Below are 17,147 nucleotides of genomic sequence, written 5' to 3'. Positions count from 1 at the left end.
TTGGTGCCCGGCAGCGGAAGCTGGAGTGCTATTCATGTGTACTTCCCTTTTCTTCTTCTTTCGTATTTTGCGCTGTTTGAACAGAATCTATAAGTCCAGAAAGACCGTTGTCGCCTTAAACCAAAGGATGCCATTGCATTCCTTGCTAAATCAATCTAATTAATGCTTTCAGCGCGGTGTAAGCGCGTTCGCGACTTGCTGATTCCTTAAAGGCGAATTGGTAAAACGATGACTGGTAAGATACGATAATTCATCACGCGACTAAGATATGGTACTGCGTCCATCCATGATTGCACGCATGTTCTCAACCGGCCGCCTAGCAGCAACGCATTACGCTGCACCATGGCGGAACGAGAAGCTTTCTTTCTCCATTTACTCCATCCATGCGCTGCGCTCACGACCGGTCGTGGCTGCGCTTCGTCTAGAGTGTACTAGAATACGGTTGAGTGCGACGATTAGCTGGGGCGGTGCATGCTTTTCTGTGAGGCGCACGACGTGGAAGAATACTGTGGCGGCGTTGCGATAGAAGTGAATTGGGCCGCACCGAGGTCGCACCGTAGGAAACTGCTGGCGATACTGCTCGGCAGGGTCATTCGTACTACTTTGCGCGCTGGTATTTACGTTCAGACCGCTCAAATGGTGTTTATAATTGCATATGACATGTATTTATGCCTTAAGAATAAATTCCTTTGATTCTCTTCTTTATTTTATTTTTTTAATGCCGCTCGGTGATCTTTTTCGGTCTCGGGCCGGGTTCGGGCTGGTTTCGAGCCGGGCTCGGGCCGGGCTCCGGCCTAAAGTAAATGGGTGGTGGGCCGGGCCGGGCGGGTAACGTAGATTATTTCCGGGCCCGGGCCGGGCCTGGGTCCCGCCATAAATCTTTTGGTCGCGCTCGGGCGGGCAGCCCAACGTAACAAACGGGCTGAAAAAATCGGCCCGTGCAGTGCTCTACTGCCATGGGTACAAAGGCCATGCGCCGAGTACCGGTAGCTTCGTATGCGCTGTGCTTTCTACGTTCGTGTTGTAGCGAGAGCCAGCGCAAATATCAATTCGTTCGCTGCCGCTGGCGCACTTTCTCACTCCAGGGTTTTGACGCGTTTCCGCGGTCGTCGAGCGAGATGTGTTCATGTTTACCTGTGCGCGCGCAACACCGTGCTAGTTTATTTACTTAGTATGCGTTTTTTGACAACTTTATACGGCAGCCGATAAAACTAATATCCTTACTTCTTATAGCTGTCTACTTATTTGCTATCGCAATCAATGCTTCGCCTTCCGGGTGAAACTGCACGTTTTTTTTTTTTTTTTTCACTACTGTTTGAGAGCCACCTCCACCGACTCTGAGCTATCCTTTATGTTTTTCGACGAGCCGGCCTACAACTCAATTCTGCAAAATGTCATTTCGGCCGCCGCCGAATGCGAGTACTTGGTCACTTGGTTGACGCCAACGTTACTAGATTAGCTTCAGTTTGCAAGCTCCGCCCGAGCCGCGCGCGCGAATGTGTCCCTTTTTCGTCTCCTCTCGCGGGGTGGCGCTGCCACCTCTCTCGGCCCTAAAACCGCGTTCGCTTGCCTCTGCTGTCAGCGGCCGCCTGCTCCGAGCGCGTTCCAGTGCGTTTCGTTTGCAACACGTGAATTTGTATTTCCTCCGCGATAAGATTGAAGTACAGACCTCAGGGATGGTGAATAAATTACCTTAACTAGTCCATACCCTCGCATTGCTCTTCGCATTACCGCAGATGTGCACATCTGCGGTAATGCGAAGAGCAATGCGAGGGTATGGACTGACGTGCTATTCAGCTATAATTGCGCGTTAGACGTTCAGTTAAACTGCTCAACAGAAAAATAGCCAATCTCGTTTGTTATTTCGGTGTCTCTTAGTGAAGTTGTTTATTTGACGACATAGTTTAAGGCCAGCGATGTCGTTTCCCATCTTTGCGTAAGTTGCGAGACTCCGCGTTCATTTCGCGTATTCGTTGCTTGCTCGGGAGTCTGGACCAACGTGTCTGGACGAATGAATGAAAGAGAGCTTGTGTTTTGATTCAACAAAGTAATTTATTACTCTGTACAATTACAAAAAAATTTTATGCGCCCACTTGGCCATGTATAACGCATTTATCTACAGCAAACGGGCCTTTTTATTTGCCACGGCGGCTTTCTCGCTATTCTCAAGGCGGCGATTCACATCCCTAGCGTAGAAGTACATCCTGGTAATTATAATAAAACTCAGCACCTGACATGTAAAGGCAGCCTCATGCTCTACGCATCCAAGACGATCGATGTTCTCCATCTCCAGCTCATCAAGCACGTCCCAAAAGATGTCTGATGTAACTTGATCCCCGCTCAAAGAATGTGAAACTGCGCGGTTCACAATTTACTACATACCCAAGTAAACACTTAAATTCTTCAACTGTCTGCACGTCAACATTTTCCTTTTTGGCGTACACTGCGGACGGCACAAGTCGCCCATTGGCACTCACAGAAACAGTAAGTGTCCTAGACACTACAACAGCCTTATCAACCCTAGGTAAAGCGTTTTTCATTTTGAGCTTGTACACAACAACACTGGCGTCAAGAACTTCAAAAGACCAGCCTTGAATTTTCTGGTTTGTTTTTGCCAAATCCACGAGCTCGCTGTAGAGCGACGCGATAGCTCCACACACAGGGGAGTTACTTCCGTCATCGCACAGGCTTGTAACATCGCCATCACCTTGCGCACCTTAACGGGAGGTGCCCTCCGCACAGCTGGTTGCTTACGTTTCCGCGCCGGTTTCGACAGGTATGAAGGGCAGTTCGGGAACAAACGGGGAACAGCGTCGTCCTAGAGCGCCCAATTGTCGCGCGGAATGGTAACAACGTCCCCGTTTATGTTGTGCACGAACTCCTTCACTAAGTCACTGTCCTCGAAATGGAGATCGCACACAACGCAAGAGCTTGTGAGCTGCTTGTCCAGTCGTGGAATCGTACGCTGCCACACTTGAAGACGTGAAGAATCTTTAGGCGCCCGGAAGAAATGCCGCTTCTCGGCAGATCTTTGAGAATCGTAACCGCTTTTGCAGCCGGTTACGAAACAACGCGGCATGTCGGTTGGTCACGATACAACGCCACTTATAACGTCAGACGACTCGAACGTGAAGAACAAAGCACATGAACAAAGCGCACCACCACAGCACCAACAACAACGGTTCGCGCAACGTGCTTCGACGAGCCGCGAAGCCGGGCCGAGCGTGTGACTAGCGCCACCACGCGGCGGGAGACGGAAAGGGGACACGCGCCGCCGCGCAGCTTTCAAACTGAAGCTAATCTAGTAACGTTGGTTGACGCTGCAGGCGTACAGCCTGATCCTGACACTGTTTGTGCTGTCGGTGAGTTTCTACTTCCACGTTCTTCGACCGATGTCCGCAGTTTCTTGGGGCTGTGTTTCTATTTTCGGCAATTTATCCAGAACTTTGCCGAAATAGCTCGTACTCTCACAGACCTCCTCAAAAAGGACACCACTTTTCGTTGGGGACCCGACCAGGCTGAAGCATTTTCAACGCTTATCTGTCGCCTTATCAATCCAGCCGTGTTGGGTCATTTTTACCTGCATACCTATACACAGAAATTCGCACTGATGCAAGCGGCCATGACACTTGCGCTATCTTGTGCCAACGACAGCGAGACACCAATCGCGTGATCGCGTATGCTAGCCCTCTTTGCGCACCACAGCGAAACTACTCCATAACAGAAGGTCAATGCATGGCCCTTGTTTGGTCCATTGCTAAGTTCCCCCTTACCTGTTTGGTCGACATTTTACCGTCGTGACAGATCATCGTGCCTTGTGTTGGCTATCCTCACTCAGAGACCCGACAGGCCATCTTCGCCGCTGGGCTTTACGCCTGCAAGAGTACACATTTTCTGTGCTCTACAAATTTGGACGGCTACATAAGGATAATATCCCGTAATAATATCATTGCGGTGATGCTGTGTTTACGATAAAATTAATTAATTAAATTTTGGGGTTTTACGTGCCAAAACCACGACCTGATTATGAGGCACGCAATAGTGGGGGACTCCGGAATAATTTGGACTACTTGAGGTTCTCCATCGAAATGTGGCCGCCGTGGCCGGGATTCGACCCAGCGACCTCGTTCCCAGCAGCTCAAGACAATAGCCACTAAGCAACCCACGGCGGGTGTGCTTGCGCCGTCGTTTCACCATCATCACTTCAGTGACGTCATCCCATAGTCATCCTGCCGTGGTCTCGTTACCGATTTTGTCGACTCATAGATGTTATTCCTTCTTTTTCATCGTACAGTATTAATGATGTCGTCATTCATACTGATTACGGCGCCGTTGTTATGCCATCGTCGTCTTGCGTCGTCGTCAGACTGTCGCTATCATGCATCCGCTGTCGTACTGTCGTGATTGTGTCATCTTAGTTATATTTTATGTTAGTTGTGAGGTTTATTTTTCCTGCTGATGGTGTGTTTGACTAAATACTTGATAATGCGTTAGTACTTAATACGCATTCATTGTAGCTTTTTTTTCAGTCCTTATTGCTTTGTATTTATAGCGTATTGTTACCTATTACTTGAATATTGTACCATTGTATGTATCATTTTATCATTGTTTTTATTATCATGTATCTGCCCCTCCTGCTTGGGCCAAGTTGACCTGCAGTGTTTTCAAATAAAATAAAAATAAATAAATAACATTCCAGCGTCATTATCTGTTGTCGCCATGCTGTGATCGTCACGACGTGGCCGTCATACACTCATCGTCATCCCACTTCCCTCATGTCGCCATCGACTAGCTTTCATTGTTATACCATCGTCATCGTTTAAGAATCGTCATTTCATTTTTGTACAAGCTGCCTTCGTTATACAGCTTCTGTTGTTGCACCGACGTCATTTCTTCTCTGTCATTTCATCGTCGTCACTGCGCCGGAGACATACGCGTGTACAGTTGACAGCATGCCGACATGCTCATGCGCGACCTGGGCAAGCGAGTACCATAGCACAGTGGGACGATGACGCAGTATGTCTCATATAGCCAAAGTAATGGAAATCCCTGAATCACCGTGTCAGATGCTAAAATAATGGGTATTCAGAAAACGGTGTCCGGTGACATTGCCCGACTGCTAATCACATTACCATAGAGTGACATCGTGAAATGAGTTCTGCCGTTTTGGCTCCCTTCCAGCGAATGTCTTTTTTTGAGGGTAGTTTAACACTGACGATTTTATTACGTGTTTTCCTTTCAATTTGCTGTGTCGTGTGATAGACATTTTCTTCTTATGTGCATGACTCGCTGAATTGAGCGTTTCGAAGTGTTTTATAGTTGTATTTTTCTAACTGTTCTTTTGATATATAAAGTGTCCTTTTTAGCTGCACCAATTTTTTTTATTCAGTGTTGCAGATAGCACAATTCTAAATCCTAATAAACATTATTTCACGAGGCGGACATTACTCCTACGAGGAATCAAAATGGCTAATTGAATAAATAGCATACTTACAATAATTCACTTGTTAATTATTTGTTAATCACAGTCATATAAATTTACGGATTGAAGGTCGTGAGTTTGCAAGACGCATTATTTACCGCAACGAATACTGAGGATGGCACTGGTTTCAAAATATGCGCCTTCAAACTTGCCTATAAATGCACTCTTCGACTTCTAAACAAAATTCAGCTTTATGTATTGAACCACAAAAGTAACTGGAACGCCAGTGCACTTCTCGGGACCCTTTGAAAACTAATATCTCGAATGAAGTAAAGTTGTTAGAACTTCAGGCGGGTGGCTGAAGCTATTGGGGCCCTGGACTTGGGGCCCCACCCTTCGTGTGCCGTTGACATTTCCCATTTCCCCCCTTTGCAATAAAGTTTCTCCTTTTGTCTGAGAACTTGTTCCAAATGAATACGCCTTGCGAACTCACCAGATAGAACTCGTAAATTGTAATATGTACTGTAAAGTACTTTTAAAAAAGTGCATATTGAGGCCATTCACAGCGCGAAACGACAAGAACACACAGAAAAGAAAGGTGAGTGTGAATGGTTGTGAATGTGAATGGTTTCAGTTTCAAATGGTTTAATGGTTTCTGTATGAAGTACAGAAACCATTCTTTAATTAATGGTTGGGAATGGTTTCAGTATGGAATACCAGCATACCCAACGTACCATCCTTTTGTAGAAAAATTTATTAGTGTATTTATGATAATTATTTATTTAGGCATTTTGAAATCTTGTAGAAGTAATGGGCGATTCATCAAGTAATGTATTTCATTTGTTACAACCTTTCTGTCTACCATAGGCAATTATTTTTAAAAGCTGTCGCAGCAAAAGAAAGCACCTGGTTTATGCAATGTAATATAGTGTATAACTTATTGTGAGTCATTGCTGCCGTCACGCCCTCCGAGACCAATACCCAGACATGAGACTAGCTTTTCCTTTAATCTTGGCTCATAGACAAAGCGATTATATTGGCTGATAGAATAAACTTCAAACGCAAACTGTCAACTTTCCTTCTATGTACCCGTATTGCGCTTTCGTACAACTTTTCTTTTTATTGCAAAGAACTTGTCTAAACAAGTCAACAGTACGTTTGCGAGAATGTTGGAGAACAGAGACAAAATGGATATTGGAAAGATAATGGACCAATCGATCTTATCTCCTTTTTAAATGCGTAAGCATTTCTATGCCTACACATCGAGAAACGTGCAAGTCCGTCAGGTAAGACGAATGCAATGGTCCATACCCCCGTAAGCAATGGCTCATACCCCCGAAGGCAAGCAAAAAATTTTGGAAGACGCTTAAGCTTCGCTTTTAAGACTGGAATGCGATAGCATTCAAAGATCCCTGACTGCTACTTATGGTTCCCGACAACTGCAGCTTATGCAACCGTAATGGTTACTGGCAAACACTGGCGGCGAACGCTATGCACGTAGGCGAGCTTTCTGGTGAAAACGCGGCCTGTTGCGTAGGCCGATCCCGGAGATCGTGCACAACTGCGCCAAAGAAATTACATCATTTTCTGGTTTCCGTATTTGTTTCGCACTTTTAATATTTCACTCTGAGAAGATTTCATATTTCAGTCTGAGAAGATAAAAGGCATGCGCTGTGGGTGTTTTGTTTCGTGACATTTGTTTGTCGATTGCCATTCTCAAAATTCCGAGCAATAGCTTTGCCAAGAATGCAAGACAAGGTATGAGCGACATTAATGATAGAATGGTGTGGCATACCTAAACGTGGTTGGGGATGATTTTCTCGGCCGCGAGCACCAATGCCGACGCCGACGCCGGATTTTCTGCGACACGGGGCCCTAAACGCTATCGCGTTAAAATGCAATGGCCCATACCCCGTAAGGCTGAGGCTACAGCTGCGAACAGTGCATACATTTATTAGTAGCACGAGCATCGAGTGACACTCTAGTTTCTTTCGCAGCACTTCTCGTTCACCTCCTGTGACGACCGGGGTTGAAATTCAAAATAAATCTGAAAAAAAAAACAGAAAAACTATAGTACAGTGCAAAATTCATGGGTTTCATTGTAGACCTAATATCAGAGCATAAGTTTAATTACAAATTGACTTACTGAACGGTCTGAAATAACTAAAATATCTAGAAATCGCTGGTTACCGGAGACAAAATTCAAAATAAATCAGGCAAAAAATGAAAAAAAAAAATAGTACAGTACCATATTATTGGGTTTCATTATACATACGATATCACATCATAACTTTAGTTACAAGTTCAGTTACTGAAGTGTCTGGAATAATTTGAATTAATTCGAAATCACTGCTTACTGGGGACGAAATTCAAAACAAACCAGAAAGAAAGGTAGTACTGTACAAAATTAATTGGTTTCATTATAGATATGATATCACATCATAAGTTTAGTTACAGGTTGAGTTACTGAAGTGTCTGGAATAATTAGAATTAATTAACTTCCGGTTCACCTCCTGAGACGACCGGAGTCGAAATTTAAAACAAATCAGAAAAAATAAAACAAATTGTACAGTACAAGATTCACGGGTTTCATTATTGATATGATCTCAGAGCATGTTTAGTCACAAGTTGGGTTACTGAAGTTTCTGGAATAATTAGAATAATTAGAAATCACTGATTACCGCACACCAAAGCACAAAATGGTAGATTTTAGAGAGCCGCCACGTGAGCACGATTTGGCGAAATTCCTGGAAATCCGGAAGTAGAAAGCTGAAGTAATGACGTCACTAATGACTTAACACACAAGAAGGTGGCATGATATTTAACCGGCTAATTAATGAAAAACAATAGCCTGGTATAGACCGAACACCTGCCAAGCAGCGCGGATGTGACGTCACTTCCTCCTCTCTCGCTTCTCCTCTCTCGCCGCACGCCTGCTTGCAACAGCTGCGCGCACGCGCTCCTTACATGCTCTGACGTCTGCACTGAAGAGGGCGCGTAAGATTGGCTTCGTGCGCCGCTCGCTAGGGGGCTACGCCATGCCAGGTGTCGCGCGCTGCGCTTCTTCCTCTTCGCCCTGCCTCGCTCCTCACCCGCATATCGCATCAGGGGAAAGACGTGCGCTCCCTTGCTACTCCGAGTTCGGTCATGCGTTGTATTCGCCATGGAAGTGGTCGACGAGGAAGCCGCCGCGCCGAGCACAGCTTACCCACCAGAAGAAAAAGGCCTATAGACGATGGCTCTCTTTGTCTGTGTCCTTCTTTGAAAACGTACACAGACAAAGTTAACCTAAAGAACACCACCTCCAAGGTGCGAGTGCCCCTAAGAGACGGATAAGTCAAAGATTAGGATCACCTACAGTTTTTGAAATCACCCACACAACACCCAGAACAGCAGGCGTTTCAATAAAGAACAAGCTAAAGAAAAGCATCCGAACCTACAATAAAGCATTGCATACCCCCCTCAACAGTTGTAGTGGTGGTTTTGGATACAGCTTCACTGGACATCCACTTTTGCATGGTGGATGTCCATAAGGGTTGATAAGGTTCGGATGTACTCTGGTAAGGTTGATAACGACTGATAAAGCTTAAGTGTTTATGCTGGCCGGATTAAATCGCTTTATAAGATTGATAATGAAACCGCGCTGGGTGGAGATGAACAAGTTGCACAATGCTTACGCATACTTAGACAACTCCATTGCAATTTATTACTGAAGTTTTCACAGACGGCCACAACCTGTGAAATTTCGATTTGCATAGGCAATGTACCTCAAACGAACACTTCATTATTGATATGTGCCATGGGCCCACATATATGTGTTTAATTTGATGGTTTCATCAAACTGTATCACAATATTGTTTATTATGGCTTGTCAAAATGTACGACAACGTAAACAAAATACTTCGGCCTCTGTTGCTGTCTTTGCCAGTAGGGACGCGCTCCTGTCGGGTTTACGGGCCCGGCAGGAGCGCGCGGCCGCGGAAAAGCGCGGTCTCTCCACCTGCCCACCCTCCCTCCGGGGACTTCCGACCCGTTGGGAGCGCGGGCTCAGTAAAGCGCGGCCGCTCCAGTTGTTACCAGAGAGTTGTGCGCGACTGGAATACTGCACTTTTCCTTCCCACTTTCCGCCCTTGCGTGTGTGAGCCGCGATCGCCGGCTCACCGTCGCACGCTTTCACTCGCACATACAGCGCGCGGCGACTATTTTATTGCCCTTGTATTTTATACAGAACCTCATGGCTACAGCGACTGTGATGGCAGATATCCACTTGCAGCGTCCACATAATTGCTATCGCAGTAAACAATCAGTAGCCCCTCCCCTGTTGAGGAAATAAGGGTAAGCGAAGCTTGTCTAACCTAAACTAACCATGATGCGATGGCTACGACGGAGAGAACGACGTCACCGACGGCATGCCCACAGTCCGCCGTTGTCGCTTGCCTTCGTTGTTTCGAGTTTGCTCGGCGGCGTGATTAGCAGAATTTGCCCGCCATTGCCACTTGCGCTTCTTCGAAATTAAATTGCTTCAAAGTTAAATCTGCCCGTTACGCTAGACAATGAATGGCTCATGCCCCCTAAAGCAATAGCTCCCACCCCCGTAAACTTGGCCTCCCCATTACGACGACAGAAGACAAGTGAACTTGCATGCTAGAATGATTAGCGGCAACTGTGTGTGTGACCGTCACCTGACCAGCTGTGGAAGCAGACGACGACGAACGTGGGAGCATGTGTACGTCCCGGAACGAGCTAGCTGCGGAAGAAGACGACGACGCTCGAGCCAATGCTGACGATGATAGTTTCTTGGCGCACACGGACACCACCGAAATATGTACCTTATTACAAGCTTCGCTTGAAAAAATTAACATATCCACCGTACAATGTCCATCCGGAATACAAAGAACTAAAAAGTCATCGAATTATTTGAACACTTCAACAACTATACAAGCAGTGGGATGAAATGTACGGAGGTTTGGGCCCAGGACCACTCACCAAGGAACGCAATCAAACACCCGAGTGCACACACAACACAGAATCCATATTAACGCAACATATACAGACTTGGCATGGACAGCTACTTAAAAGATGTGCAAACTAACACATCCAGTCCTCAAGCTGCTACTAGAATGTCTGTTATAGAACATAAATTGTCTCTCGGCGTGTGTTCCCTTTGCGTGGAGCCCATTGCGCGTAGAGTTCCATGTCGGTCCGGAAGGGTCAGCTGACGGCCGCACGACGTCACGATGGGCCTATTCACGGCATGGCATCTGCAGCTGGCGACGATAGCCGACGCAGTCGTGGTAGCCACGCAGTAGCTTCCGCTACTGCTCTTGCCTCCGGCAGCAGGCTGATCGTGGCCCGGTAAAGCGACCACCTCGTCTGGCTCCCTGGACCAGTTTCCCAGCAGGAACACAGGTTCTTGAGCCTCCCTCAACGAGCTTCCCCGCACGCCTGGCTCCCTGGATCGGTTTCCCAGCAGGGACACAGGCCCTTGGATCCGAGAACGACTTGCCCCACCCACCTGGCTCCTTGGATCGGTTGCCCCGTTCACCTGGCTACCTGGACCAGTTGCCCAACAGGAACACAGATTCTTGAGGCTCCCTGAACGAGCTTCCCCGCTCGCCTGGCTCCCTGGACCAGTTTTCCAGCAGGGACAGAGGCCCTTGGATCCGAGAACGGGCTGCCCTGCCCGCCTGGCTAATTGGACCGGTTGCCCCGTTCACCTGGCTATCTGGACCAATTGCCCAGCAAGAACAAAGGTTCTTGAGGATCCATGAACGAGCTTCTCCGCTAGCCTGGCTCCCTGGACCAGTTTCCCAGCAGGGACAGAGGCCCTTGGATCCGAGAACGGGCTGCCCTGCCCGCCTGGCTAATTGGACCGGTTGCCCCGTTCACCTGGCTATCTGGACCAATTGCCCAGCAAGAACAAAGGTTCTTGAGGATCCATGAACGAGCTTCTCCGCTAGCCTGGCTCCCTGGACCAGTTTCCCAGCAGGGACACAGGCCCTTGGATCCGAGAACGGGCTACCCTGCTGGCCTGGCTCCTTGGATCGGTTGCCCCGTTCACCTGGCTACCTGGACCAGTTTCCCAGCAGGAACACAGGCCCTTCGATCCGAGAACGGGCTGCCCCGCCCGCCTGGCTCCTTGGACTGGTTGCCCTGTTCGCCTGTCTCCCTGGACCAGTTGACCAGCAGGAACACAGGTTCTTGAGGCTCCCTGAACGAGCTTCCCCGCTCGCCTGGCTCGCTGGACCAGTTTCCTAGCAGGGACACAGGCCCTTGGATCTGAGAACGGGCTGCGCCGCCCGCCTGGCTCCTTGGACCGGTTGCCCCGTTCACCTGGCTCCCCGGACCAGTTTCCCAGCAGGAACACAGGTCCTTGGCATCCGAGGACTTCTTAGTGGTCGATCTGGGTTCTCTGGACCGGGCGTCCAGCGAGAACCGGCTGGCCTTCAACTCCGAGCAGCTCAGAACACCGGCACGCACCACGCGCCAAGCGCCACACGAGCACACCACTTCGTCGCCGCCCCCGTACGGCGAACACGACAAAGTTCTTGTTTTTCGCGCGCCTCCGTACATATCTTGAAAAGCAGTCAATGTGTTTGACAAGCATCTATTGTGCTTAATGACTTATTTTCCTCTCAATAAATATAATTGCTCTCTCGGTAGAATGACCGCGACGGTCCTTTGTCTGTTCATTGTCCAGAGGGATAAGGTCGCCAGTAATGAATATCTGGGTAGTGGTATTATATTGTTTTCTATTCTTGGCCTTTCTGTTATCGTCCTTTCTTCACAACGAACAGACATTGTTAGAACGAAAACCAAACAGCCCTTATGCAAACATGCTTTAATATTGCAGTAGGAATTAATATTGGCAGTAGGAATTAAAGCAACAAAAAATATAACGAAGTATAGGTGCATTATTCAAAATGCTTCGAGAAGAAATACGTTCTCTCAACCGTCTTCTCTGCACTAATGCAGCCAAGTGACATGGTGCACGAAAGCTCACGGCTTATGTAAGCTTCATGTGCACCTGTTGGCTGTGCGATGGTGTTGCGCCATCTCAACAAAAAATTAGCGTGAAAAAGACGTGGACGATGATGTCGCACCAATTTCCACGCCATCAACGTGGGCATGTTGATCAGCAAAAAACAGCAGTTCTGGTTTAGTTCACGAGCTTATTTGCGGCTGGAAGGAAGTTATATCAGGCATTTTCTTCGCTGCAGCGCCACTGCCAAGTCGGTCTCAAGAGCTTATATACTGTGTAACATGGTTCATAATCCGCAATAACAAAAAGTAGATGACATATAATAACTCATATTACCGCTGCAATTATTCTCAAGCTTGAAAATAATTTTTCACTGCTCAAAGTTAACAATGTAAACAATCATCACGTTTTAGGTGCGCGGTACTAGCAGTGAAGGTAATTAAAATGTTACTGATGGATAATGATTTGCAAAATGAGCTCAGAGTGATGTTGCATATGTGGCGTAAAACACATAGACGAATGTGCAGTGAGAATTTGTGTGTGACCGAGGAATTCCTAAATTACCACAAGTACGCGAAGAGACATCCACTTTATTGTTACAATTCCTGGGCTTTAGAAAAATAACGCTCAAATGCTTGTCCCATTAAATGTGATTATGATTGAAAGTAAAGATTATAATATAACTCTACGTAGTGATAATTGTAATTATCAACCTGCCACCATAGCAGCATCTGCCTTCAACAGTTACTTTATTCCATTTTTATTCAGTCTGTGTTCGAACTTTCTCCTTTCAATTACAACAAAAAATTTGAAATTTATGGTTTCGCTATGTCACTTGATGGCGTTGTTGAACTTGTGTAAAAACTTCCTTGTAAGAACAGAAGCGGTACCGATGTTATCTTTAATAATTGCTTCGTTGATCACAGAATGTTCCTTACCTCTCACTCTTGTAACCTGCTGAAACATATTTTGGGGCACCTAGAATCACATAACGCAAATTGTTTCGCCATGCTGGGAAGGAAGCACTGATGCCTTCGCCTTAGTGCATACTTAACTCGATAGTCGGCGTTCGTGTTGTTCACTTCTCTCCTCTTGTGCGCGTGTCGGCAGGCCTTACCTGTTTGCATTATGTATCCTTACCAACTAGCTCAGCTTTCTGTCGTTCTAAGTTACTAAAGCATAAGTTCTTTTGGTATATAGCTTGATAAAAATTGTGCAGTTTTCTTTAAATTATTCAACATTCTGCTGCAGTTGTTCTAGAAACTCGGTACCGTCCTAAATGATGCTAAACTGCTTGTATAGATGGCCAGTTTTCTGATCGATTCGTGTGTATGCGACAAAGCCTCTACCTCTTCTACAGCGTATGTCATATCTGTTGTCCGCCGTGCACTTTCCTCGGCGTTTGCGCACATATCTTTGTAACCGACATCAATCACTTGCTTTCGAAGATATTGGTTAACATATTTTTTTGTACTGATCACCTCCTGCTCTAGCCGGAAATCTACTCCCATGAAGGCCATGTTGTGCTTATCAACACATTTTTATAACGTTCTCGCATGCTGTGGTACCTGAAAAATGAGGTGTAACTTTCGCAAGGCCGGATCTATATCGTTTTCTAAGAGTTTAACTGCTCCTCTTCTGACGTGCTCCTTTACGAATGCCTTATTACGGAAGCTATTTAAATACACCTACCTTGGACGCCTCCACACTTAGAGCTTGTGTCTGTCCATGCATATCGAAGCTGAAGCTGCATATCGAAGCTGGTACTGAATAAACTTAGCTACCACCAAAAAACTCATCCTGTAGCTTCTAAAGGAAGTACACTACAAATGTACGCTTACAAACACTCCTTCATGTAATTATCAATAAACACCAATGCACAATAGGGTGTTATTGACGCTGTGTTTGTCCTCTCTCGATTTTGTCTTTTTGCTTCCGAACTATCAACGGATATGCGAGGTCTGGCAAGTAAGTATAGCTCCGTCAAAAAGAATACTAATTAAACAAACCGTGTTAGTTGCGACGGGCGCATAAGTAAGTTTTTCACTAAAACATTGAAATAAGAAGCTGCCACAATAACGTTGAATGCTTACTCACTCTTTCAGGATCCGTTGTACGAAATAAGAAAAGTAAGTAGACTACACTCTCTGCCCTAAGTCACTCATACACTCTAAAAATTTGCCCTGGTTTACGGAAAAATCTGCTGGTAATTTGTGACCGAACATTTTTCTATAAATAAAGGACGGTCATTTCCATAGAGCCGACAGGCGTAACATAAAGACCGTAATGCAAAATACCAGTGCTTTCGTATTGAGAAGACAGGAGACTCTGCATGCTGAGTCTGTAGTACATGGTTGAGCCGTTAAAGTATAGGTGCTTCCCGTATTCAGAAAACTGAAGATTCTGTATGCTCAATCTGTACTATATGGTCCAACCGTATCAATATAGCTTCGCGTATTACGTTTTGTAGAGCACATTCATTGTGTTGAAATGTACTATCGGGGACAAAAGTGCAAGAATGCGTGAGCGTCGACCGAATCTTATCGCTGCGCTTTCTGCCGGGATCAGCCAGACTAACACGAGTGTTCAGAAAGGGCACAAGCGACCCACGGTTTCTACTGGTCTTGAACGCAGATGATAGTGTGGCTAATCCCGGCAGATAAAGCAGCGATGCAATTTGGTCGACGCTCGCACGTCTTGGACACTTTTGTCCCCGATAGTAGTACATATACTTTAATGCGAATATCATGAAAGCAGCTTATAAAAATCATTAGCCCCACCCCTGTCGAGGAAATGGGGGTAAGCGAAGCTTGTCGTGTGTTTCTTCGATGTTATCCGAACGAATTGCACTGACGAGTACCACGTTGGGCTCGAACCACAACCGGTCACACACACTGCAGCTGACTTCGAAGTTGCGCTTGAAAGAAACGCATTGTAACCTGGCCGTCGCACCGGAGAAGTTGCCGCTAGCGTTGCCGAGGCGTGCACCACCGTTGTCGGGTTCCTGGAGGTCAAGACGACGCAGACGTTTATCCTCAACATCGCGCTCCCGCAACTCTGGGTCGGCGGCTCTTCGCTGACGTTTGGCTTCAACATAGCGCTCCCTCAACTCCGGCTCTGCGGCTCTTTTCTGACGTTTCGCCTGAGCTGCGGAAGCACTCACGCTAGAATCGGCACGTCGATTACGAGCCCTTTCCCAAGCGCGTTCATTCTGGATAGATTTCCATGAAATTGCTTCAACATTAAATATGCCCAATACGTAAGACAATGAATGGTTCATACCCCCTCAAGCAACGACCCATACTCCCGAAAACGCGGCCTCCCCATTACGACAGACGAGAAGTGAAATTCTGCGCTTCAATGATTAGCGGCAACGCAGCCAGCTGTGGAAGAAGACGACGACGACAAATGCTGGAGCGGGGGCACGAGCACGTGCCGAGCACGAGCATTAGCGCACACCGAGGGGAATCCTACTGCTGAAGAAGACGACGACGCTCGAGCCAATGCGGATGATGATAATTGTGTGCGTATATGAACGCCACCAAAATCAGTGAGTTATAAAAAGCTTCGCTTGAAAAATAACGGCAGCTCACTATTGACAAAATTGCATTTGCCTACATATTGACATATCTGAAAAGATAAAACACTTTTCACTTTGTGATATGAATGCATTGCATATCGTATATATGCAAATAGGTGCAGTCAGTCAGTCGTGAAGTTCTTTTGATTGCAGAAGCAATTATATGTTCTTCAACCACTCGTCTTGCACTCTTTCCTGGTAAAAGTTGTTTTGATCCCACATGCGTTATAAGGATAAGCTTGCTGCTGTTAGGAGAAACAAATAGTATTGGTGAATTTCCATCCTAAAAAAACCGGCAAGAATGAATAATCACAGCATGACATGTTTTACGCTAATCAAGGACAAAGAGAGACAAAGGTGTTTGAATCAGAGATATGTTTTTTGATAAGTGGTTGTCCCGCTAGGCTGATGAGTGGACTTGGTGCTGCGTACCGCGCATGTCACAACTGTCTATATGTTTCTACGTATTTCCGTCAATAAATCAGTTGCAAGTTACCGCCCGTGTCGTCGTTTTGTGATTTTTCTTTCTTTGTCATTTTCCTTGACTAGCGGTCAACATGTCATGCAGTAAACACCAACTAGACCAAACTAAAGTTATTCTCAAGAATAATCACAGAACACAATGAAGCGGTAACTTATGAGTTATAAAATCATGAACATAGATGAACATTGTTGGAACAACGGATGTCGCTGTACCTGACATTTCGACAAAGGTACTTGCCATCAGGGCATCAACTTTTTTCCTTGGCAGTGTTTCTGTGTTTGCATAGGTCACTCACACCTAACCTCAATGGAGGAGAATAAGCTGGCGCATATTGACCTTTTTCGCGGCGATCCCGGAGGCGCTGCCATGTTTGATCACGTGGTGACGCATCCATAGCTTGCCTCAACTGCCTGTGTTGCCTCCGTGCTTACAATGAATGTGTACGGCGCCGGTGCGGTTAGGAAACCTCTGTTTCGGGCGATATCATAGACGGTGGCTGGGTGGACGACACGAAGCTTTGGCCGCAGCTTCAGGGAACATGCACAAGTGCTTTCTGAGCTGATTAAGCTACGTCCAAACGGTGTGAGCAGCGTATATAGCCCTTTCTATTAAAGCGGGGCTAAATATGTATTCGAAGCAATCCAAACTTTTTAATCATGAATTGAATCAGGATTATGGT

General features: G+C 46.4%; 1 pseudogene; it reads left to right on the top strand.

Moving 5' to 3' along the window:
* The window catches only part of LOC125941321 (uncharacterized), a 21,797-nt pseudogene extending 10,786 nt beyond the window's left edge, over nucleotides 1-11,011 (top strand).
* The last annotated feature ends 6,136 nt before the right edge of the window (nucleotides 11,012-17,147 follow it).

The sequence above is a fragment of the Dermacentor silvarum genome, chromosome 11 (assembly GCF_013339745.2).
Source record: "Dermacentor silvarum isolate Dsil-2018 chromosome 11, BIME_Dsil_1.4, whole genome shotgun sequence".
Lineage (NCBI taxonomy): Eukaryota > Metazoa > Arthropoda > Arachnida > Ixodida > Ixodidae > Dermacentor > Dermacentor silvarum.
Note: the sequence above shows the minus strand (reverse complement) of the source record. Positions and strands in the feature narration are given on the sequence as shown.